The following is a 25,590-nucleotide window of genomic DNA, read 5'->3' as shown; positions in this document are numbered from 1 at the left end:
TTCCATGTCCTTTTGAGGTGGTATTGTGATGTTTTTTGTTGCCATAGTAGCTTTCCACAGTCAGGACTTTTTTTTGTTTCTGTCTCATTTTTTGCCTATGCCATGGTTTTTTTAAAGCTTTACTCTGCTCCTGGGTCACTGGGGGTACTGTTTCAAGTTTCTTGTTCTGGGGCCTGGAGGTATGCTCACTGACTTTCTTCATTGGGGTATTGGTTTTTAGGGCATTGCCCACTTGCTAGGGTTGCCTAGACTTGTTTTGCTGGCTGCTCAGGGGTTCTGGAACTTGTAATCTGCTTTCTGGACTGAGCTTAGAGGTCTTAGAGTTGGCTTGCTGTGTCACTGGCCTGCTGAGCCAGAGCCCAGGTCCTCAATTACTTACCTACATTGTGATGGAGAGTCTCCTGCTGCCTTCCCCTGCCAGTAAGACAAACCTTTTCTGAAATCCTTCCAAGATATATCAAGGTAGAAAATTTGTCCGCTCTGCTTTTTTTCATGGGTTCTGTCATTCCAGAATCCCCTTAGAGACTTTTCTCAGGCTGTTCCTGTGGGAAATAGGAAGAGTTCAGGGAAGTTCCTGGCTTCTCTCCACCATTTATGATCTGCCCCTCCATAGTTATTCTTTACTACACTGTATAGTCTAATATAGCAAACATGTAATTCTGTTAGAATATTGGTATTTAAAATGAATCTCTTCTAAAATCCACTTGCTTTCTTTATTGAGTAATCAAAAGAAATAAACAATCACTTTTCAAAAGAATTATAAAATATTAACAATTACATGAAAGAATGCTCCAAATTATTACAAGAGAAATTTTAATTAAACCAACTGAGCATTTTCCTCACATCTAGCATTGACATAGATAGCAAAAAGATAGTGATGATCAGTAAACTGGAGTGGAGATTATGGAAGGTCAACAAGCTGAATCACTATTGATGGGTTACTAATTGATTCAGTCTTTCTGAAAAGCAATTTGGAGCTAGATAAAAAATCATTTAAAAATTCCCTTACCCTTTCATTTAGAAATTTCCTTGCTAAATATACACCTATAAAGTGACCGGTGATTAAAGAAAAGCTTCTATATATGCTAGAATATTTATAAAAATGCTTTTTTTTTAGATTTTTGCAATACAATGGGGTTAAGTGGCTTGCCCAAGGCCACATGAGTAGGTAATTATTAAATGTCTGAGGTCGGATTTGAACCCAGGTACTCCTGACTCCAAGGCTGGTGCTCTATCCACTGGGCCACCTAGCAGCCAACATAAAAGTTTTTCAAGAAAAATATTGAAAACAAAGTAGGCAAATAAATAAAACAAAATGGGCAAATGAGGTAAATTAAGGAAAAAAGATTTTCTATGGAAGAAATAACAAAATACAATTTTGCTCTAAAATGCAATGATTTTTTAAAAAGCAGAAATATAGTAATATTTATATGAACTTATAAAAAAGTAAAACTGAAAGAACCACAAAAATATCAACAATGCAAATGCAAAGAATAAGAGTCACCACAAATCAGATGAAATTGAACTTAATAAAATTATAATGACTGAGTTTGACCTGTAAGAAGAACTACTAGAATGGATCCCCCTCCTTTCTTTGCTGACATAGGGAACTTTGAAAGTAGAATGTTACATATTATGAGAAACCTGGGTGTGTTTATTGGTTTTGATGAATTTTTTCTTTTTCTTTTATTATAAAACTCATCTTTTCATATGGTAGAGGAGTAGATATATATTAAGAAGTGTAGGTGACATGAAAGCCAACTACATCAAATAAAATGTTTTATCAGAAATTGTAAAAGATGGGTATTTGTTAGAGATTTTTGTAGGTATTAAAGTTAATTTCCAGAAGTGATCTAGGCAATTTTCCTCCCCTTATTTAGTTTTGGGCATAATTTATTCATTTATATGTGTTAGAGATATATTTACTGTTGGATAAACAAGCAGAACAAATCATTTATCTAACAATAGTTAGTCAATATCTGTATAGATCATTTATTTAAATGTACATTATATTCCAGGCAAAAAACATTCTTCACCCACATCTTTTGTATGGTATATATGATTATGTCAAATCCATGAGTGGCAATGGATCTTATACAGAAACTTCTCCATTATACTAAGGCTTCATACGATAAAAAAAATCATCATCATAATCATCATTAACAAAAACAACAAGAATTTTTAATTAAGTATTCACTATCTGCTAATCTCTCTGTTAAGCATTGGGTATGCAAAAAAAGGAAGACAAAAAATCTTTTCCTTCAAGGTACTAGTATTCTAAAGAGAACATGAAAAAAACTATGCCCATAGATCATATATTAAAAATAAGAAAAGGAGATAATCTATATAGAAGCACCTGAAAACCTCATTATGTAGAGAAAGGACTCTATGTATAGTGGCTCTAAGTTTCTTGATGATGGAAAGAGTTATTTTGATATTTACAGATTTTTCCTATTAAACATTTTTGCTGTGATATTTCCAATTTCATCCTTATATGAACTTGAAAGGAAATTTATCTCAGTCTGTGATTTTAATTCAAATCATCTTTCAGTAATGCTGGATGACTGTAAATTTATGAAGTATCATGCTCTTTGAAGAATTAAAGTTGAGAATTAACAAAAGGGAAATTTAGTGGCACATATTGGCCACAAAATGATGATAAATGCAACCATTGAAGAATTGTATAAGAGTAGAGACATAAATTCTGTTGTTGGAAAAATAAAATATTAGAAAATAAGGGAGACTGATCATATAGTGACAGCTAAAACAATTTATGGGCAACTTATGTTCTCCATTAGCACCTAGGAAATTTTAAGAGACTTAGAAGAAGATCCAGTCAATATCCTGTGACAGGGAATTTCCTGTTTATGGGAAGATATAGATGAGTCATTTATGATGAAATAGCATCAATGATTTTATTCTGCATGTTTGAAAATGTTGGTGAAATTACAAATCCAACGATTTGAAGCATATTTTCCATGAATTTTAAAGACACTTTTTTAAAATTAAAAAGAAATACCACTGCTTTGAATACTCTATTCAATTTTTGCAGGAAAATATTAGTATCTCCTATATACTAAGGAACATATGAGACTTAAAAACCCGCTAGATAATGCTGAAAATGTCCAAGTTATGCTGATTCCAACTATAACAAATAAAATCTGGTTATTTATAACTAAAGGGAACACAAAACTCACCTTTCTCAACTCTTTCTTTTTATATATGAGCAAATCAAGGATCTAGAGGGTTAATTAACTTTCCTGGAGCCATTTAGCTAGTATGTAGTACAACCTGGATTGCAATATATATCCTCTGAGCATCAATTCACATCTTTCATTTTTTTTTTCTTTCTGAGAAAATTTCAAATGGTAGGCTACAAAGGGAAGTCTACAAAGTATTTCCCAACAAACATATCAGGTTTCATTACAGATGAAACTATGTAGTATAAGGAGAATTTGGCAGCATATGTAGTTTAAAATAGCAACTGATACTGGTGTTCATAATTTACAATAAAGTTTACATAGATCACTTGACATAAAAAACAAAGAAAGAGGTATTACGGGTAATATTTTCTCTGTTTTTCACAAGAGGAAACTGAGTCTATTAAGAGTTCATGATCTACATGATTACAAAGTTAGTGAGTTTGAAAGTTAAAATTTAAGCTAAATGTTGTTTCTAAGTGCAGCATTCTATCTATAAATACCACATGAAATTATGTTCATTTTCCCTTTCACACAAGCACCTGGCTAGGTCTTTGTCTCCTCAGATTTTTTAAATTAACATCATTAGTAAATCAAAATTTTATTATTATATATAATAACATAATTAAAGGAGATGTTGAAAAATATTTTCTGGAATTTCAAAAAAAGATCAGTGCTAAATTAAATTATTTTGCTGTACTATGCTAAGGAAACTTTAGTAACCTTAAGCATAAAGTTAATATGAGATTGATCTTTTTTATTGATTGTACATAGCATTCCAAAAACACGAAAAGATTTTATTTAAAAATATCAAAATAAAATGTTCAGGCAGAAAAAAATTTAGTCTTTTAGATTATGCAGATCTGATGACTATACCACATTTAGGACATCTTAGTTCTTTCTTTCTGAATCACTGTTTTGATTAAATCTGGTTATATATTCCCAGAATAGAATTAGATATTTCAGAGAAAATTTTGCTTTTAAAATGTACTCAGTAACTATTCATTAATCCTTTTCTCAGAGAGCTTAGTCTGCTAGATATGATACAAAGTATATTTCTTGCAGTTTTTGATTGCCTGGCAAAATAAGACTCCAATGAGACCTAGTAATCTAAATATTTGGAAGTCCTGAAAGAGGAGATGATTTAATCAATAACAACACACTAAGGTTTAAGGAAAAGAAAGACATATGAAAATATCACAAAGTGATTAGAGGAGTTAATTTTTTAATCACAGAATAAAGTGGGAATAATTTTAATACTATTAAAATTATGTCATTGGTATTTATGTAATAGATTTTAAAGAATTCTTTCCAACAAAATTTGAAAAGAAGATTGACAATGTCAGAAAGACTTCACTGATTGTAGCATTTTACCACCTATTTCCCAATACCCACACTTGTGGAAAAAATTTCTAACATCAAAATATATGCTACTATTTACAGAACTAGTTGACTGGTTAATTTTCATGGTTTTATTTTTGTTTTCTTTGCCCTCCTTGATATTACTCTCTTTAATTAATTTAATTCTAATATTTACCAGAAAAGTCTTTCATATTTGGAAAATGATGCTTTGGAATCTTTAATTCTTTCATATCATCTAAGCTTTAAAGTGAAAAATGAAGTCCCCAGAAAAATAGAAATAATTACTTTCAAATACATCATCAAACTGTGCTCAATTGACACACAGGAGATGGCCAGGTGTTGGATATGACAATAAATGTGCTGTCTGATTAGATGGACTAAATATTAATGCAACCAAATTTCCAATCTTAAATGAGATGAGAGAAAGGTATATAAAGATGTCACTTAATTTTTCATCTGCAGTCAAACAATGCTAGAATTTCAAGATAATTTTGTTAATCACAAGGGACTGTGGATTGAACATGGGTAATAAAAGACCAGAAAATGTCTTCCCCAAAAAAAGGTAATAAAGTTTAAATATAGTCTAGTGATATGTGTTATGCAAACCATATTTTGCTTTGTTTGATTCTCTTTTGATACCCAGGGGTTCTTCAGTCAATGGTCTCTATGTCATTCTCCTTACTGACTTAAAATTGTCTTGCTGGGTGAAGGGTTTTAGAGATTTTATAGTTGTTGCAATTGCCCCAAGACTCAGGCATATAGGTCAGAACAGGCCACAGTCATCAGTAATACTATTGCATGACAATTAAAACATGTAATATCATTCAACTTGTTACTATATTTATTAAAAAAGTCTCTTAGAATCCTATATTTTCATCAAGTAGAGACTTTAAAGGTCATAAAGTCATCTCATTTTTCAGAGATGAAGAAAATTAAAGATAACTAATAAGTGATCAAGGCAGAATTTGGACCCAGGCTTTCAAGATTGCAGGTATAGCATTCAAACGATTTTCTATTATGCAATATTGTCTTTGTAGTGCCCACCCCCCCACATATTTTAATGCCAGGTAACAGAATGATGATGGTGATGATGATGATGATGATGATGATGAGTTACTACCATTTATATAGTACATTCAAATGTGCAAAGTGTTTTTCAAATATCTCATTTTCTTATAACAATAACCCTGGGGAGGAATATTTTATTGATAGTCTCATTTTACAGATGAAAAAAATTCAGAAATTAAGTGACTTGCCTAAGTTTACAAAGGTAGGAAGAAGTCAAATCAATATTTGACCTCAAGTCTTCCAGGATATAAATTCAACATCATGTACAATGTGATACCCAGATGCCTCTCAGAGTTTAAAAACTTCAATCCCTGACTCAAGCTTCACTCAGAATTTTAGTGATTTTAACTCTTCCAAATCTCTTGTCATATTATTATTATTCTCTCTGTCCTATTTTTATAAAAACATATTCTACTCTCTCTCCTTAAACATATATAACATGGACAGAATGTTTTCTTTATTAAAGTGACCTTCATACAGGGAAGTCTTATTACCAAGGTGCTATCTGAAGTCTCTTTACAATCTCCTGTAACTCCAATACTTATTTTGTTCATGATAAATTTTCATTTATTATCTATTTATTTTGATAAAATACAAGTCCTACCATGTCATTTTTTTAACTAATAACTTTTAGTGACTATTATTTCTAGGTTAAAATAAAAATCTGTTTGGCATTTAAAGGGCTTCAATACCTAATCCAAATCCATTTTCACCCTTCATATACTCTTTGCTACATACAAATTGGACTTTATCTTCTTCATTCAGAATATACCATCTCTTTACATTTGTACTGACTGTCCCTCTGGAATGTGATTCCCTTTCACTTCCTCTTTTTTCTTGTATCCTTCAAGATGCTGTTTATTCTAGATGAAGGCTTTGTTGATCAGCTCTTGGTGCCTTTTCATTTTTCACTTCATATAGGATGATATAATTCTATCATGTTATTAAATCATAATTTTGATCAGGATGAGTATATATCCTTATTTTTTAGTTCTCTGCAACACCAAAAAGAATTCTTACAAATGTTTTGGAACAAATGGGTATATTCTTTATCTCTTTTCTCTCTTTCAGAGATATATGGTCAGAGGTATATTATCAAGTCCAAGTGCATACACTATTTAGTTCTCAATAACTTTCCATTTGAATTGAACCAATTCAAAGCTACACCAACACCAATGTTATCTCTATGTTGCATTTTTTCTTATTATTAGAGAATTGGCCCTTTTAAATGTAGTTCTGGATAACTTGCTTTTCTTTTGTTGAGCAATGTATATTCATATCTTTTGATAATTTGATAATATCTATTGAGGAATGAATCTTATATATTTAAATATATTTATATTCCATGAATATCAGATCTATGATAGAATTTAACTTGCTAGAACAAATGCTTCTTAGCTATCTCCCTTTAAATTCTAACAATGACAAACAAGTGAATGCATTATGATTCTATTTTCCACTCCCTTTAACATTCCTGTGCAAAATGAACTCTCCCTGATCACCAATTCTCTATATGGGTTATCTTCCTTCAATTGGAATATTGTATTCTTGAAGCTATGAATACCCTTGTTTGCTTGTATTTTACTTGGGATACAAAAGAAAAAAATTCAAAAGGATACACAGTTCCTGGCACATTTTCATGGATAACAATTTAAGAGTGAAAGAACAATTAAATTTTCTTCAAACATAGTTGGTTTTTCATTTTTTGTCTTTTTCCCTTAACACCAGGACATAATACTAGCCACATATATTTTAAATTGTTACTTGGTGAAATTATGAAATGGGATCAGACAGATCTGATTCTTTAGGTATTCATCAGGAAAGACCATGATTGACAATGGGAACTGGGATGGAAATCACACTTTAACAAAGCATGGAGACAAGCAGCAAAAATGGTAGAGAGGCAGATGGAAATGTGGGGAAATTAAGTGAATGTGATGGTGAGGGAAGACAGACAAGATGGGGTAGAGGATAGGTATATCACTCACACTGCTTTGGGTTATATTTGCAAGCACTAGGCAACATGGATGAATGGAAATGTAAGAGTAGTTGGTTGAGGGCAGTAGATTAAAATCTTATTCTTTTAGGTGTTTTGTGGGCAAAACATATCAATTTTTGTCAGTGCCATCTTATGGTTAGCTATCCAAATCATTGGTAAAATGGTAAAGTTGTCATTCCCAAATTATCAGCACATTTTCTCATGTTCTGCCTGTCTAGAATGTGGTCTGAATTTTGTCTAGAATTTACATATCAAAAGCAGAAGTCTTAAAAAGCAACACCTAAAGAATTTCCTTTGATTCACCATATAGCATCAGGATGTATGTTAGTTAATATATGATTTATGCTTCTTTGATCTATGGAATAGTTTCTATATATCTTCCAAACTCTCCTCTAAAATGTCATCAATCTTACTATACTTATTAGAGGGGGAAGATGGTCAGAAAGTATTTTAATGATGACCCTATGGCAGAATATCATTCTTACCTGCATCATTGACAAGATATAGTAAATTCTGTATGCTCTCAATTGTGCATCATAATAGAAAGGAGAAAACAGATATTCCAGATATCTAGGAGCTACAATTAATAGGATTTTGGGTTTGATTGTATGCATTCATTGAAGAAGGAAGATCATGGATAAAAGCTGAAAGTGAACTCAGAGGTCATCAAGTCTTTCTTCCCCATTTTACAAATAAGAAAATTAAGTTTCAGAGAGGGTAAGTTACTTTCCTAAGGTGATAAAGGTAGGAACATTCAGATACACTATTTAAATATCAATGTTCTAACTCTAAAGCAGTTAATTTTTTCCCTTTACCACTTCTGACTTTCACCTAAACTTATATTTTAGTTCAAACTATGAAAAATAATGGTTGTCATTAAATTGGTAACAAAGAAGACAGGAATTAGAAAGGGTAAATGATTTCAGTTTAGGACATATTGAGTTTGATAACTGTAAAATTGACAAATAAGTACTAATGGTTTAAATGAAAATTGGAGATCTCTGTTGAAATAAATAAATGATTACTATTTAAGGGGAAATTATAAAGAAAACTAATTCTCTAATCATTATTTGCTGTTTTAGATAGCCATAGAAGTACATAGAATGCATAGAAACATTTACGTATTTATGTATATATATATATATATATATATATATATATATATATATATGTATATATGTCACTATATAAAACCACATATTATATGTATTATATGTGTGTGCACATTTTGTCATTAATATATACTGATTAAAATGATATTTAATTAAATAGGGTCAATTTCAAGTTTTATTTACTATTGTTAAGTAGTCAACAGCTATTTAAGTCTATGATTTCAAGTACCTAAATCAAGGTAAAAACTACAATGTTTAACCTTTGAAACAGTATCAATTTCAGTAAGAAAATGTAAAATTAAGGGGCAGCTAGGTGGCACAGTGCATAAAGCACTGGCTGTGGAGTCAGAAGTACCTGGGTTCAAATCTGGTCACAGACACTTAATAATTACCTAGCTATGTGGCCTTGGGCAAGTCACTTAACCCCATTGTCTTGCAAAATCCTAAAAAAAAATGTAAAATTAAAGTAGTATCAGTGGGGCAATTGGGTGGTGCAGTGGATAGAGCACTGGCCCCAGGGTAAGGAGGACTTGAGTTCAAATGGAACCACAGACACTTAATAATTACCTAGATGCAAGTCACTTAACCCCATTGCCGTGCAAAAACAAAAAAAAAATTGCATCATTGCTAATAAATTGGATTTTTCAATTGTAGTAATAGAAACTATTATAAAATTAAACTATTTATACATAAGAGAATTTCTTTATACATCTCACAGAAAATTATGCCTTCTCCTATAGAAATGAATGAATCTATTCAAACTGTTTCAGCGTCTCAGTTCACATTGAATTACACAATGAATTTCCACACACTGAGATATTGTATACATAACCAAATATTTATAAAATGAATGGATAGAGGGAAAAATATATCTAACCAGTTTGACTGTAAATTCTTCATATTTCAAAATCAATTACTTTTGATAATCAGAATATCTAAAAGCAAAAGCTTCAGGAAAAGGTGTGCTCACATAAAACTGATACTGCATCAAAAAATTAATCTTCCTTAAACTTTGAAAGACATCATTCATGTCAGGAAGGGAATAATTTCCTCCATGTGAAGTAAAGAATATGTTTCCAGAAAAAACAGGTAATTAACCTCTCATCTTCATCCAAGCTTAATACCAGAACTATTTTACCTTGATTTTTCATTAACCAGTGTCTTTCTGATGCTGTGATTTGATCTGAGTTTGGCTGTATTAAAAGCATCTTCAATAATGCTCCTTTCAATCATGGGACTTCTGATTCTTCCTCATCTTCTCCATTTTGTTCAGTGAAATTTTCTTGTTATAATGCTTTAAAATAGAAGCAGAAAAAATACAAAGAAAAGTAGGTGACTCTAAGATGTATAATTTCCATGAATAAGTTATATATTTCTACTTCCAGTTCCCAGAGTAATTAATCCTGATATATTACTTCCTGGCTCTATTGGACATATTTATATCTTTAGAATGAAATTCATTTGGAGCAAGGATTCCTTTATTTATTATTTGTAGCAAACACTGCTCCTTTTCATAAATGTCATACATTGGTAGAATGCTGTATAAACAATAATCGATAAATCCTCATTTTCATCCAGTGTCTACATTTTCTCTCTACAAAATTTAGTCTTTTTAACATTTTCTGTCGAGATAATTCCTTGGACTCTGAAGAGAAGAACTTTGGTCATTCTTTAAAGTGTTATTTCATTTAAAGCTTCTATTCTTAAAGTGGAAATACAAAATTTATAACTTTTAAACCATTACTTTAAAGTAAGCCAAGGAGTTTGCTTCTTAGCTATCAAAAGTCAGACTTATAATTGCATTATAGCTTTTCCATTTAATCAAAGGAGTAGAAGTATAGTGCTGTCTTGATCATGCCTTCATCCAGCATTTCTCTCCTAAACATTTGGAAAATTCCACCCTGAACAAGAGACTGATTAAAAAAAGTGCTTAGGATACTTAGCAACTATGAGCTTCCAGCCTAAAGGATTGTTAAAAGAAGTGAAGTCATCAGGTATGAGAGTTATGGGAAAAATACAAAATAGCATTACTAGACATGCTGACTCCATGGAGAAACAAGACAAAGTTAATAGTACCCGTTGAAATTCACTTGGGCTGAAGCAGAATTGAATGATTTTTTTTAACTTTTCTCATTTTCTACTTTTCTTACAGTAATATCAGTAGATATATTTCTTTTTTCTTTCACTTTGAACCACTTCTGGTCCTTTATTAAGCATTTAAAAAAGACCCAGAAATCCAGGATCCAAAATAGAGAGAGGCAAACAAGAAATAGAGAACACTTGGGCAGGGGGATGGGAGCCTTGTCTGGGGAGGCCAGAGAGGTCAGCCCAAGCCTTTGGAGCCACCCCTCTGCCACCCACCCCAATTCCCAGAGAAGCTGAAGGGGAGAGCAGAGAAGGGGGAAGGAAGGCAGAGAGACACCGGAGTCAAGTTGAAAATGGATTTTAAAAATCTGCTGGGAAGAGATCATTGGAGAAGGGACATTTAAGGGACTTTTTGTAGTAGATGAGTCAAAGGCAAGGAAGCTGGGGGGTCTCCCCTTCTTCAGAGTCGAAACAGCAAATGTTCAGGATGAAGGCATCTGAGCTCTGAGATTCAGCAGTGGAACAGCTGGCAGCTGACTAGGCTAGGGAGATTCATCTATCAGCACCTTTTCATACTTGCCATGCCCGGTGGCCACAAACTTGTACTGCTTCCCGGAGGGGGTGCTCTTGACCGTGGATGACAACTTGCTGCCTCCCCTGTGCTCCCAGAAGCTCCTCTTGCTCATGTCTCCGGCCACAATATCCTTGCTCGGGGGGTCTTGGCTGAGGACTGAGTCAAAAGCTACCCAGTCTCCCATAGGCTTTTGGAGTTGGCCACGGTCATGCTGGGCATCTCAACAGAGGGTTGTCGGGTCAACTTTGGGGTCTTGCCAGAGGTCTCAATGGCCTGAGTGTACTGTTCCAGCCGGGCATCAATCTTGGACATGGGCAGGGAAGGCTGGGACTTCTTTACACTGTTACTCTTTTTTATGGAATGGTTCAGGGACTCAGTCCTGTCGATGAGCTTAGTGGTAGGGCTGGGGGGGGGGGGCGGGTCCTCTGAGTCGGAGGGACTGGGGGCCTTGGGTTGCCTCTCCATTTCCTCCATGTGAGCTGCTCTCAGTGATACCTTCCTGTCCTTGGTCTCTTCCTGCACCTGCAGAAGGCCCATTTCTTCTTCGGGGATGTCTCTCGTGGCCTCCACATCCTCAGGACTGGACATTGGGTCCCTACAGAGCTGGTGCAGGCTGGCTTGGTTTGGGTTCAGGTGAGGATCCTCCTCTTCTTCCTCCTCTTCATAGGAGCGATGGGAAGACCCCTCAGTTGGTTCTTCATATTCCAGACTTTTTTCTTGAGGGGTCTCTGCACCCTCCCGGCTCCCATCTGGACCCCACTTCTGCTGCTGCTGCTCCAGCTTCTGGGACCTGACTGGTCCCTGGGTATTTACCAAGACACCTGGAGAAAGTGATTGTGTTCAGATCTGAGGGTGTTTTGGCTGAAACTTGTGGATCATTGAGTTTGGTGGAGAGTCCATTGATCAGATTTCACTCTTGTAGACTCTTGGACCTGTGCTACTTTTGTGTGAGCACTATTAAAGGCCTTATTTGGGAAAGTGGGCTTTGGAAGGTCATCCCTTCAGAGAGGATGCTCTGTTGAGGAGAATTTCCCAAACCAGACCTAGGAGGCTGTGTCATAATATCAAGGGACTTCCCCAGACAGATTTTCAGGTTTATCAGAGTCTGCTTGGTTGGATAACGATTCTTTTATCTCTTAGCTTTCCTTTCTCCATTATCTATGTTGCTCTTTTACACACACACACATACACACACACACACACACACACACACACACACGTATATGAGTGTGTTATAAGTATATTAATTGTTATAATTCTGATTTAAAGACTCAGGGAGAGAGTGAGTCATTGTGGGACAGATTTGGATCCAACAAATTAAAAGACTGTATAGCTTGTAACTGCCCCAACTATGTGTAATTCTCAATGTGAGGCACAGGAAAACCAACAATGTATCAAGAAAAATCATACTCTAGATAAGAAGGAGAAAAATTAGGCATAGTCTCAAATTTGTGGGATTCATATTTTAAAGCATTCAGGGAAAGTATGATTTGCATTTACAAATTAATGCTGAAAAATTAATAGTCAAGACTGGACAAGGGAAGTTGTCTCAAGAGACAAAGGAGACTCAAAAATGTAAAATTCTGACAAGAAAAAATGTTCTTGCTAAAGTAAAAAAGAAGGGACTGTTAAAAATAGAGAAAAAGTATTTCACATGGTACTCATTGCAATGAGAGGTAACAGATAATTTTTTTAAAATATAGAGATGAACAGTCAATTCATCTAGTTTTTATCCAGTTCATTTTAAGTAATGGGAAATACATCAGATTGTGAGAATACAAAGAAAAAAGAAAATGATCATTGTATTCCAAACAGGTTTGTATTTTACTAGAGGGAAAGAATATGCACACAGATAAACTAAGCATATGTGTGTGTGTGGGGGGGTGTAAAAATAAAGTAACTCAAGGATGAGGGAAGTTGCTAACATATGAGATGAGAATGGTTAGGAGGGGCCTCTTGTAATAAGTGCTATATGAGGTGAATTATGTAGATAATGATATTCTAAGACCTATATGTTAGGAGTGAGACACATAAGACACTTTCACAATGATTCAGTTTTGGAAAATGGAATGTTTAAATAGGAAAAATGGGAGAGGGCAAGAAGAAAGTGACGGAAATTAGGAAAAATAGATTAGAGCCAGACTGTGGATGAAGGGTTTTTTAATGTCAAAGAAATTCATACCATATAGTATGTCTTGAATGAATGTTAGCCTTTCCATATCCTAAATGAGTTGAAATGCTTGACAGATACTAAAAGAAAGAATTGTTCCATTTCTTGGGAGATAAAGGGAAATTAAACCCGGAATAAGAATACTGGGAAAGAAGAGGTGAGTGAGAATAGTTCAATACCTTTTTTTGCTACCCATTTCACTCTTTCAATTCTAGAGAGTAATTTCTAAACTAGAAAGAAAAGAATAAAAAATAGTGCATAAGAAATTAAAGCCAAAGATTCATGAAGACATGTTAAGAACATACATTTATCAATCAAGTCATCAACTATGGGAGCTTTAAAGATATATGCTGGTGAAATTATTGGGTAGAACTTTTCATGAAAGAACTTTCAATGAAGCCTCTAAATAGAGTCTAAAGTGACTTCTTCAGAGGCTGAAAGTAGTACTTTTTAGTTATATTTAAGTAAGATCTGAAAACTGATATATTTTGTCACAATATTTTATTTTTTTATATTTTTTGTAAAGTCAACATACATTTATTTTTTTCTCTTTCTAATATTTTATTTGTTTTTAATTAATTTTTATTAAAGATATTATTTGAGTTTTACAATTTTCCCCCCAATCTTGCTTCCCTCCCCCCATCCCCCTCATGGAAAGCACTCTGTCAGTCTTTTCTAGGTATTCATGTTGTACCTTGATCCAAATTGGGTGTGATGAGAGAGAAATCATATCCTTAAAGAAGAGAAGAGAAGTTTAAGAGCTAACAAGATCAGACAATAAGATATCTGTTTTTTTCTAAATTAAAGGGAATAGACCTTTGTTCAAACTCCACAGCTCCTTATCTGGATACAGATGGCACTCTCCTTTGCAGAAAGACCAAAATTGTTCCTGATTGTTGCACTGATGGAATGAGCGAGTCCTTCAAGGTTGAACATCACTACCATGTTGCTGTTAGGGTGTACAGTGTATTTCTGGTTCTGCTAATCTCACTCAGCATCAGTTCATGCAAATCTCTCCAGGCTTCCCTGAAATCACATCCCTCCTGGTTTCTAATAGAACAATAATGTTCCATGACATACATATGCCACAGTTTGCAAAGCCATTCCCCAATTGAAGGACATTTACTTGATTTCCAATTCTTTGCCAACACAAACAGGGCTGCTATAAATATTTTTGTACAAGTGATCTTTTTACCCTTTTTCATGATCACTTCAGGGAACAGACCCAGTAGTAGTATTGCTAGGTCAAAGGGTATGCACATTTTTGTTGCCCTTTGGGCATAGTTCCAAATAGCTCTCCAGAAGGGTTGGATGAGTTCACAGCTCCCCCAACAGTGTAATAGTGTCCCAGATTTCCCACAACCATTCCAACAATGACCATTATCCTTCCTGGTCATATTGGTCAATCTGAGAGGTGTGAGGTGGTACCTCAGAGAAGTTTAATTTGCATTTCTCTAATAATTAATGATTTAGAGCATTTTTTCATATGACTATACATTGCTTTGATCTCATCTGTAAATTGCCTTTGCATATCCTTTGACCATTTCTCAATTGGGGAATGGCTTTTTGTTTTAAAAATATGACTCAGTTCTCTGTATATTTTAGAAATCAGTCCTTTGTCAGAATCATTAGTTGTAAAGATTGTTTCCCAATTTACTATATTTCTTTTGATCTTGGTTACATTGGTTTTATCTGTGCAAAAGCTTTTTAATTTAATGTGATTAAAATCATCTAATTGGTTTTTATTGATGTTCTCCAACTCATCCTTAGTGCTAAACTGCTCCACTTTCCATAGATCTGACAGGTAAACTAGTCCTTGATCTTCTAATTTCCTTATAATATTGTTTTTTATGTCTAAGTCCTATAACAATTTGGATTTCATCTTGTTAAAGGGTGTGAGGTGTTGGGCTAATGTAAGTTTCTTCCATACTAACTTCCAATTATCCCAGCAGTTTTTATCAAAGAGGTAGTTTTTATCCCAATGGCTGGACTCTTTGGGTTTATCCAACAGCAGATTACTATAATCATCTCCTGCTTTTACACCTAGTCTATTCCACTGGTTCAAATTAGCCAATACCAAACAGTTTTGATGACTGATGCTTTATAATATAATTTTAGATCAGGTAGGGCTAAGCCACCTTCTTTTGCACTTTTTTTCATTAAGCTCCTGGCAATTCTTGACTTTTTATTTCTCAATATGAATTTACTTACAATTTTTTCTAACTTGTTAAAGTAATTTTTTGGAATTTTGATTGGTAGGGCACTAAAGAGATAGTTTAGTTTTGGTAGAATTGTCATTTTTATTATATTAGCTCTACCTATCCATGAGCAGTTGATATTTGCCCAGTTATTTAAATCCGATTTAATTTGTGTGAGAAGTGTTTTATAATTGTTTTCAAAAAGATTCTGAGTTTGTCTTGGCAAATAGACTCCCAAGTACTTTATATTGTCTGAGGTTACTTTGAATGGGATTACTCTTTCTAGCTCTTCCTGCTGTATCTTGCTAGACATATACAGAAAAGTTGAGGATTTATGAGCATCTATTTTATATCCTGCAACTTTGCTAAAATTGCTAATTGTTTCCAGTAGTTTTTTGGATGATTTCTTGGGATTCTCTAGGTAGACCATCATGTCATCTGAAAAGAGTGAGAATTTTGTTTCTTCCTTCCCAATTCTAATTCCTTCAATTTCTTTTTCTTCTCTAATTGCTGATGTTAACATTTCTAATACAATATTGCATAGTAGCAGTGATAATGGGCACCCTTGTTTCACCCCTGATCTTATTGGGAATGCCTCTCATCTCTCCCCATTGAATATAATGCTTGTTGATGGTTTCAGATAGATACTGCTAATTATTTTAAGGAACAATCCATTTATTCCTACACTCTCTAGTGTTTATAATAGGAATGGATGCTGTATTTTTTCAAAAGCTTTTTCAGCATCTATTGATATGATCATATGATTTCTGATAGGTTTGTTGTTAATAGAATTGAGCATACTAACAGTTTTCCTAATATTGACCCAACCCTGCATTCCTGGAATAAAACCTACTTGATCCTAGTGATAACTTGCTGTTATTGTTTTACTAAGATTTTATTTAGGATTTTTGCATCTATATTCATCAGAGAAATATGTCTATAATTTTCTTTCTCTGTTTTAACTATTCCTGGTTTAGGTAACAGCACACTATTGGTTCCATAGAAAGAGTTAGGCAGAGTTTTATCTTTCTCTGTTTTTCCAAAGAGTTTATATAGAATTGGAACCAATTTTTCCTTAAATGTTTGGTAGAATTCACTTGTGAATCCATCAGGCCCTGGAGATTTGTTTTTTAGGGAGTTCAATAATGGCTTTTTGAATTTGTTTTTCTTGAGGTAGGGTTGTTTATGTATTTAATCTCTTATTCATTTAACCTGGGAAACTTAAATTTTTGTAAATATTCATCCATTTCACTTAGATTATCCAATTTATTGGCATAGAGTTGGGCAAAATAATTTTGAATTATTACTTTAATTTCCTCCTCATTGGTAGTGAGTTCATCTTTTTCATTTGATACTAGCAATTTGGTTTTCTTCTTTCTTTTTTTAAATCAAATTGACCAGAGGTTTATCAATTTTATTGGTTTTTTCATATTACTAACTGTTGGTTTTATTTATTAATTCAATAGATTTTTTGCTTTCAATTTTATTAATCTCTCCTTTAATTTTTAGAATTTCTAATTTAGTATTTAATTGGGGATTTTTGATTTGTTCTTTCTCTAATTTATTTAAGTTGCATGTTTAGTTCATTGATTTCCTCTTTCCCCAATTTATTCATGTAAGCATTTGGAGCTATAATATAGTCCCTGAAAGTCGCTTTGAATGAATCCCATAGCTTTTGGTATGTTGTTTCATTATTATCATTATCTAGGATAAAATGGTTAATTCTTTCTATAATTTGTTTTTTTATCCACTCATTTTTTAAAATGAGGTTATTCAGTTCCCAATTTGTTCTGAGTTTATATCTCCTTGGCTCAGTATTGCATATGACTTTTATTGCATTGTGATCTGAGAAAGATGTATTCACTATTTCTGCCATTGATCATTAGGTTTTTATGTCCTAGTACATGATCAATTTTTGTATAAGTTCCATGTACTAGAGAGAAAAAGGGTTATTCCTTTCTATCCCCATTCAGTTTCCTCCATAAGTCTACCATATCTAATTTTTCTAATATTCTATTTACCTCCTTAACTTCTTTCTTGTTTATTTTATGATTTGATTTATCTAGATCTGATAGTGGGAGGTTGAGTTCTCCCACTAGTAGAGTTTTGCTGTCTATGTCTTCTTGTAGTTCTTTCAGCTTCTCCTCTAAGAATTTGGGTGCTGTCCCACTGGGTGCATATATATTCAATATTGAAAGGATTTTATTGTCTATTGTACCTTTTAGGAGGATAAAGTTTCCTTCCTTATCTCTTTTAATGCTATCTATTTTTGCTGCTGCTTTGTCTGAGATAAGGATTGCTACCCCTGCTTTTTTCTACTTCATCTGAAGCAAAATATATTTTGGTCCAACCTTTTAGATTTACTCTATATGTGTTTTTCTGCTTCAAATGATTTTATTGTAAGCAGCATGTTGTAGGATTCTGTTTTTAATCCACTCTGCTATTTGCCTATGTATTAAGAGAGAGTTCATCCCATTCACATTCAAGGTTATGATTACTACTTCTTTATTGCACACCATGCAGCGTTCCTCCATTTGTATTTTTCCCCCTTTCTACTCCCTTTATGCATATTCCCCAGTATTTTGTTTCTGAATACCATCCACTTCAGTGTATTTGGCCTCGTATATCACACCCTCCCCTTTCTTTCCCTTTCCCTATTTCCCCCTTTTCCCCCCACTCCCCTTCCCTTTCTCTATTCCACCTTCCTCTTTTCCCCATTGAATACTTGAAAAGTTACATGGTTTATAAGTTAAAGCTGAGTATGTGTAGGTTGACTTTAAGCCAAGTCTGATGAGAAGAAGATTCAGGTGTTTCTCATTTGCTCCCTTCTTCCCCTCTATTACCATAGGGTTTTTTTTTGTACCTCTTAGTATAATGAGATTTACTCCATTCAATTCCCTCCCTCCTCCAGTCTCTTTCCTGTCACCCTTTTTTTAAGGAGGTAGTGTTTTCTAGAACATTCTATCTAAGTCATAGAAAATTCTGAGTGTCTGTCCCTTCTAGTTCAGTGTATTTTATTGAATAGAGTCAAAATTCCTGAGAGTTATTAGGGTCTTTCTCCCAAGTGGGGTTAAAGCCAGTTACAACTCTTTAGATAGCAGTCTCATGGATAGGTCATGAATGTTCATCATTTCTGGCTAGGTGTATTCTCTCTGTTAGAGTAACAATTCTCAAGATTTATCAGAATCTTTTCCCCCCCCTTGCTGGAGTATAGCCAGTTTCAACTTATTGGACTGCATTTTTTTCCTTTTACCACCATACTTCTTTTTTAACCTTTTCATTTGTCTCTTGAACCTCCTGTTTGATGTCCAAATTTTCTGTTTAGCTCTGGTCTTTTCATCATAAATTTTTGGAATTCTTCCATTTCCTTAAATGTCCATCTTTTTCCCTGGAAGGGAAGGCTCAGCTTTCCAGGAAAGTAGATCCTTAGCTGCATTCCAAGCTCCCTTGCTCTTCAAAATATCTCATTTCAGGCCCTTCTATCCCTTAATGTTGATACAGCCAGGTCCTGCGTGATCCTTACTGTGGCTCCTTGATATTTAAATTGTTTCTTTCTGGCTGCTTGCATGATTTTCTCTTTTACCTGATAGTTCTGGAGTTTGGCCACAAGATTCCTTGGTGTTTTCATTTTAGGATCTTTTTCTGGTGGGGATCGATGTACTCTTTCAATAACTACTTTGCCCTCTGATTACATGATATCAGGGCACTTTTCCATCACTAGATCCTGTAATATTAAGTCCAGGCTTTTTTTCTCTTCAATGTTTTCAGCAAGTCCTATAATTTTCAGGTTGCCCCTCCTTGATCTATTCTCGAGCTCAGTGCTTTTGTTGATGAGGTATTTTACATTTGCTTCTATTTTATCTATTTTTTTTATTTTGTTTAACTGACTCTTGCTCTCTCATGGTGTCATTATTTTCTGTAGACTCCATTCTTTTTTGCGGGGGAGGAGTTTTCTTCATTAACCTTTTGCAACTCCTTTTCCAATTGGTCAATTCTACTTTTGAAAGAGCTTTCTATTTGACCAATTGAGGATTTGATAGAATTAATTTCTTTTTGCATTTGCCCATTTGAAGATCTGAGAGAATTATTGTCATTTTGTATTTGTCCAATTGAGGATCTGAGAGATTTATTTTCATTTTGTATTTGTCCAATTGTACTTTCTAAGGTTTTGTTTTTTTGTTGCAAGGTATTACTCATCTGTCCCAAATTTTTAAGTTCCTTCCTTATTTTGTCAAGGAAGTCTTTCTGTGCTGAGGAACAGATTGTATTCACCTCAGAGGTTCCAGGTCTCACAGCGTTAGGGTCTTTCCCTTCCAAGAATTTTTTGTATGGATCCACCTTTCTGCTGACCCCTCTTCATTTTGCTAAGACTGGAGTTGGGGAGGGGCTGGTTCACAGGGTCTTGGGATCCCTAAAGGCTTTACTAACTGAGTGCAGTTCCTGTGCCTGGCCAGTAGGAGGTGTTGGTTGCTTTCTCTGGGGTGTCTGTGACCTTGGTTGAAGCCTTCTCCCTTTCCTTGAAGGGAGGAGTTGGAGCTCTTGAATTCTTTTGCCTTTGATCAATGGTGGGCTTTACCCTGGCCTGAGGTCATTCCTCAGCTGGGCTGGTTCTTCTGCTCACACACCTGGGCCTGAGGCAGAAGTACTTTGCATTTGTTTGTTAGGGAAGAAGTCTGAGTTGTAATGGGACTCAGACCAGAGGAGCCCAGGGATGGTGTCAGAAGCCTTCCTGCTCCAGAACACTCCCCACACAGACCCATCCGCAATCTCCTGGGGGATAGCACCAACACCAGCCCCTTCTCTCCCCAGCAGACTCATGCCCCTGCCATCTAGCCCCACCACTGATCCAGCAGGTCTAGCTCTCAGGCCCTCAGACTTCTGGTTCCAATTCAGCTGTTAATCTGGTTGATCCTGGGCTGATCCTCCCTCTGAGCCCAGACTCACCTGCCCGAATATTGGCCAAAGCTGCTGCCAGAGATAAATCCCAAGGTAGATGGTCTTTCTCCTGGCTTTTCTTTCTGGGTTTTGTGGGTCATATTTCTTTTAAGAGGTTTGTTTCATGTGATAGATGGGGAAGAGATCAGGAGACTTTAGAACTGTGCCTGTCTTCTGTCCACCATCTTGGCCAGAAGTCCTCTGTCACAATATTTTTAATGTATTTTAATGTCCCTCTGTTCATGACTATTTAGTGTGAAAAGCAATGATTGCTATAAATCAGTGTAACCCTTAATATTCTAAATTCTTTCATATTTTAAGGATATGAGCTTGGTGGAGTAAAGCTTCTCATTTAAAACATGTCTTATTAGAAGTAATCAAAAGTAGGAAGGTAAAAGAGAGATTCAGAAATTGTTTCTCAAGGAAAGGAAGCTATATATCCCTCCCCCAAACTCTTTCCACCAAATCAAAAGTTGAGAGATATGATGTAATTAACTACCTTGCATTTGTGCTAGTTTTACACTTTGTTAACATAAGGAAATGCCATCCTGGGAACTATTTTCACAGAGTCATGATAACTGCCAAAAGTCTATTGAATTTCCCAGCTGGGGACTCCCCAACCATCTCCAAGTCATGGAGGTAGATCAGCATCTCTAAATAGACTATGTTGCTTACCACTTTTTCATGAGCAAATAAAAATTAAAAGGAAGGTCTTTGTGGAATGTACTGAAATTGATAGAACTCAAAGTAGAAAATGTGAGGTGTCTTTTTTTCCCCAATCATGTTCTTCTGTTATGAGGATCATGTTGCTTTAAAGAGATATGCTGGTGGATTTCCTTGGTGTAATCAAGATGACAATTTTAAGCTAGGAAACTCCCAGAGCTTTTTCTGAATCAACTTTAAATTAAGCCTCTAAATAGACCCTAAAGTTATAGAACTCAACAAAAAAAACAGAGTGAAACATTTTTCCATTTAAGAATCCTTGGAGGAGCTTCATAAAATATTTGCCTCAAACGTTGAAAAAGAGAATGAACCCTAGCATAGGTAGGAGATCTGTCTAGGAAGACAGAAGAAGGCTCTTAGACTAGATCCCAGATCAATGGTGAGAGTTTCAAATGTAGCTCAGGGAACCCAGGAACAATAGTGCAGCAGACAGGAACAGGTTGGCCAGCTTTAATGTAGGGAACAAATCATGAGCACCCCAGTGCACTAAGGCAGAAATGACACCCCTGAGCCCAGAATAAAAAATCTTGGATCTATAACCCCTATGCTCTAGGAGCACAGCTCATCTATCAAAAGGAGCAACAAAAATCAATGACACAAATATCTTGTAGATACCTAAACTAGAAAGAGCCAAAATAGAGAAAGAAAATTTTAAAAAATTACCTAACAAGTATTAATACCAAAAATTCAAATTAAATCTTAGCAAAGAAATTATAGCAAATTATCACTAAGATAGTACACTATGATCAGGTAGGATTTATACCTGGAACACAAGCTTGCTCAATATTAGAAAAAAACAATCAGCATAATCGACCATATTAATTAAAAAAACTAACAGAATCATATATCAACCTCAATAGATCCTGAAAAATCTTTTGGTAAAATACTGCACCAATTTCTACTGAAAATTCTAGAGAGCATATGAATAAATGTAATTTTCCTTAAATTGATAAAACCAACAGCGATCATTAAGTAATGGTGATAAGACAAAAACCTTCCCAATAAGATTAGGGGCAATACAAGGATGCCTTCTATCACCATCACTAATATTCAATATAGTTTCAAAAATGTTAGCTTTAGCAAGGAGACAAAAAAGACTCAGAATAAATAATGAAGAAACAAAACTCTCACACTTTGCAGATGATATATGATGGTATTCCTACAGAATCTTGGAAAATCCACTAAAAGCCAGTTGAAATAGTTGAAAACCTCAGAAAAAGTTGCTTGCCATAAAATAAACTCAAATAAGTCATCACCATTTCTTTATATTACCAACAAATTCCAGCATCAAGAAATAAAATGTTAATCCATTTAAAGTAATTATAGACAATATAAAATACTTGGAAGGCTCTCTACCAAGATAAACTGAAACACTAATACGAATACAAAATTAAAAAAAAAACACTTTTCACACAAATCTGGAACTTGGATCATTCTTCATGCAAAACAAGCATGATACCTCTAGAGTCCTATTCCCCTGCCTTTCACCTTCTCTTCCCCACTCGATTCTCTATACACACCAGTTTTTATGTATCCCAGTCTCTGCCATGATTGCTTTGAGAAGAATATCGTTTATTTTGTCCAGAAACATGGACCAAGGTTGCTGTAACTATGGTCAAATTCTGAGCCTTTTCCTAGGTCATTGAGGAATCCTTTCTACCAAGGCATAAAGATCATCAAATGTGAGGGAAGGTCCCTGGTGACTTAACCTGATTATTCTCTTCCCTGCCCTTCGTAGTCTTCTTTTGGAGGATTTATTCAACATAAGGGATAAATACGTCCCACTTGTTTAGAAGTAACAGTGCTAGTTTCGTTTTGAGGGAGTCAGTAGATTTCCCCACTTCTCTTCCCTCATTGCCTCTGCTTTTTAATTCCATTCAGCCTAATGTTATTTCCATAAAGGTGTTTCATCCCTCCCTCAAAGTTTATTGCTTCCAGTATCAATCAGTACATTTAATTCTTCTCCAAAGTCCTTTTATTCATATCAATGAACTCTGATAAGGGAGATAAGATACAGAAAAAGAAATAGATCATCAATAAAAATTTAATGGATCAAGGGTTAGGGAGGAGCAGAGACAGGAAAATTGCTAGAAGATCCTATGAAGGAGAAATTATGTACATTAGGGAAATTAGAAAAGGGGAGTGTTCCAGATCCATTTGATATCTATAAATGCAATCATAAGGAGTATTTTTCTTTCTATATTGGTATGGTGAATAATAGAGATGTCTTGGACTTTGTTTTAAATCTGTGACCTTCCTCCAATTTCTCTGTTACCATCTCTTCTCCTCTCCTCTTTGTTCCTCTCCTCTCCTTTCCTCCTCCTCTTTTTTTTTCTTTCAATGTTCCTTCATGGAAATTGGATTATAGTGAATATAGAGTTATAGCGGCATAAACTTTGGGAATTCTTTAGGGTCTGTTTGCATGTAGACTTAAGGTACAACTGCATAGGACTGCAGGGCAGTCTTTTCTATTTTCACATGAAAATATATCCTTTCACATTATTTTGACACATCTAAAAATATACAATTATGTGCTTTTCCACATCATTAAATCCCATTCAAGAAGATGGTGGTGTTTTCCTCATTCAAATTTGCAAATGAGTTAGCATAGTAAGAAGGTTTATTATTAAGTAACCCCTGGCATTTTGGGGTACACCTACAAAGGAGTGTGTTTGGGAAGAACATGAGCAAGCACAGAGATTAGTTTTGACATAATAACTGTTTTTAGATTCCATGGGTAACAGTTTTCATTTTATTTATAAGTTTCACATTTTAAATTGATGTTTATTCTGGGCAATGTGTGAAATTATTTGACTGTGACCAGACATTTAAAAATTCAATGTGATGACTGACACATTTCATATGCTATTTGTATTTTGGATAAATTGGAAACATTACAATTAAAATATGTGAGCTGAAAGAGTGGAGGGAAAAGACACAGATCCTGTTAAAAAATATTTTATTGCACACTTATTTAGGATGATTTTAAAAAAGGAATAGAACCATCATGACTACTTATCTCTGTGCCTGCAAATATGCAGGAAGCAAAAATAAGACCCATTAAGTGCATATGAAAAGGGCTTCAAGAACTTACCACATTGAAATATTTTTATAGTTACCTGAGCCCCTCAAAACATCTTGATGTTGAAGTAATTTTCATATTTTTATGGGAAAAATCTTGAAAGATTGCAAAGTTGTATGGAGAATAAGCCTGGTGAGGAGAGCCTTATGCAATGTGGCATATTCCCTATTAATTGCAGGTCAGAACAATCTCAAACATAGCCTCTCTTCAGGTAATCTGATTCTGGAAAGAATCTGAAACTTCAAAGGAATCCAAACATAAGTTCTCTATGTATTTGTGACACATATCCTTATACTTTTCAGTCATCTCACTCTCATGCTGTGGGAGACAAGAGAGGAGTCATCTTTATTCCATTCCCTCTACCATTGCCACATTATGCCAAAACTACATCTGATTGATAATGAAATACCTTAAAAATCAATAAAACCAAAAGCAAAAATAATTTAATATAGCAAAGACAATCACACACAGAATTATATGCATATTTTTTCATTTGAAAAGATTATGGTTTAATGTTCTGTAGCTGTCTTTTTTTATTTCAGATGTTCTTTCAATAAGCTTCATAAAGCCAAAGAAAATTGTATACAAGACTTCCTTAATGAATTCAAATATATGATTAATGGGATATACATAAATTTTCCAGTTAAAAATAACAATATGAATAATTACTTTCAAGAAATTCTTTTTATGAGCTTTAGATAAAGAGAAGAAAAGGAAATTAAAGAATCAGAATTGGCATTGAAGAAGCAAAGTTTTCCCTCTTTGCAAATGATATGATGGCATATTTAGAGAACCCAAGAAAATCATCTTAAAATCTGCTTGAAGCAATTAATAAATTCAGCAAAAAAGCAGGATATAAAATGAACACATATAAAGTATCAGCTTTTCTAAATATGAACAACAAAGCCCAAGAGCAAGTGATAGAAGAATAATTCCATTTAAAGTAACTGTAGGCAACATTAAATACTTGGGAATCTACCCTCCAAGAAAAATCCAGAAACTGTATGAACATAATTATAAAGTACATTCTCAACCAAATAATGTCAGATCTAAACAATTATTTAGAAAAATGTCAATTGCTC

General features: G+C 34.4%; 1 pseudogene; it reads right to left on the bottom strand.

Moving 5' to 3' along the window:
• Window positions 1–11,304: 11,304 nt before the first annotated feature.
• LOC141498810 (lymphocyte-specific protein 1 pseudogene) overlaps window positions 11,305–25,590 on the bottom strand; it is a 66,381-nt pseudogene continuing 52,095 nt past the window's right edge.

Source organism: Macrotis lagotis, chromosome X, assembly GCF_037893015.1.
Source record: "Macrotis lagotis isolate mMagLag1 chromosome X, bilby.v1.9.chrom.fasta, whole genome shotgun sequence".
NCBI lineage: Eukaryota > Metazoa > Chordata > Mammalia > Peramelemorphia > Peramelidae > Macrotis > Macrotis lagotis.
The sequence above is the reverse complement of the archived record's forward strand: the minus strand, read 5'-3'. Positions and strand labels throughout refer to the sequence as shown.